The sequence below is a fragment of the Saccostrea cucullata genome, unplaced genomic scaffold (assembly GCF_032062105.1).
Source record: "Saccostrea cucullata isolate Sc308-1 unplaced genomic scaffold, CSIRO_AGI_Scuc_v1 ctg267, whole genome shotgun sequence".
Taxonomy (NCBI): Eukaryota; Metazoa; Mollusca; class Bivalvia; order Ostreida; family Ostreidae; genus Saccostrea; species Saccostrea cuccullata.
The window spans coordinates 99569-101230 of record NW_026934971.1 but is presented as its reverse complement, the minus strand read 5'-3'; positions in this window follow the sequence as shown (position 1 = coordinate 101230).

Sequence of the window (1662 nt, the reverse complement as noted above, 5' to 3'; positions counted from 1 at the left end):
ATATCCAATGCTTCCAGAGGTGTCTAATATGAAAGCTAAATCAATTTCACAAGTATCTGTAAAGAAAAAAACATATTCTCTGAAAAATTCGTCATAAATGATCCTTTCTCTTACACTCTCTCTCAGTTGTAAAAAGTAAAAGTCATGAAAATCGAGAATCTCATAGGTTGGTAATTTTGATAAAGTGAACTTACCACTAACCAGTTTTTGTATCTCTGACAGATAGAAAGTCTTTGTTTTGCCGCCATGTTTGTAGTTGTTGATCCAGAATTCCGCTTGCTTTTCTGTCTCTCCCGGGGTATTGTTCCCTGCCTTAATCTGGAGTAACAAACTGGCAGCTAGTCCAGAATACAGCGGCACTGTAAGGTTACTCCAAACCACGTTCGTCCACACTATGTTAAGTTTGTCCTCTATGATTTTGCATTGGTGCTCCAAGCCGGTACATGACGTTGTCAAATTGAATTCCGATTCTTCAACCTCAAAAAGATATTTACTGGTTAATTTATCTCCATTTTATTCATCTAGTAAAGTACCCAGTTACCATTACTAATTCTTTAACAAGAAAAGGTTTTTACTAAAACGTTTATAGTTACAATATATTATTTTGGGCGATTCTCACTTGCCAAATGCCTCCATAAAAATTGGGTCGAAATGTTCCTATGTCGAGCCCGTCTTTTGACTGAACATATGCCAAGCGCCTGAGAAATACCCTATCGTTTGGATAGATGCAGTTTTCTCGGATTATGTCCACCACGGCCTGCACGATTTCAGCTCCGACTGCGCGGTCTGTGCGCGTGCGGTCAGTGATACCATGACAACCAATGCTTAAAAAGGTGGCTGTACAAAAAAGTTTCAAAAAGAAAGATCTATATACATGTACTAGTATCATGTTGAATGAAATCGAAATTTTATTCGTTTTGAAGTCATATGGGTTTATTATCAAAATATTTAAGTTGTCGGTGTATTGAAACTAAGACATGTAACAACCAAGTCATTTTCCACAATTTCAGGGTTTTCTAATCTGTCATTGTTTGCTTTTAGTTCAAGATGTGTCCGAAATGTCTTGACCAAAGTTTGATAACAATGGTCACTTTTGTTATGACTTTATTTGAATTAGGGTCAGTGTCAGTCCAGTACATCAAAATATTTTCCTGTGCATAAACTATCTCCCTCACATCACACTTGTACTATGAAAAAGGATAAAATATATAGTTTCATTTTTTTCTACATAACAAATTGCTAATTTTGCAATTCACGCATACTATAACGTCAAATGCCTTTTTAGGATTAAGAAAAATTGATATACATGTACGTACTTTGAACATTACCGTTTTCATAATCAATTGGTCAGAGACTTACACAAATGAGAATATGGATCTACAAACATGAATCATATTGTAGAGAAAAAATATCCCTCTATAGTAGCTAGGCGCGGATACAGGATTTTTTTTCGAGGGGTTCCACTTCAGTCAAAAAAATAATTCCAACCCAGAAAACTCTTGACAAGCAAAAAAAAAAAAAAAAAATTAATAATAATAATAATTTTTTTTTTCTGAACATGGGGGGGGGGGGGGGGGTTAGTAGTTGACTTGACTTTTAAAACTTCATACCCAGAACTTTTCATACCAACTAAACATAGATCTGCGTTTTCAAGTAGGGGTC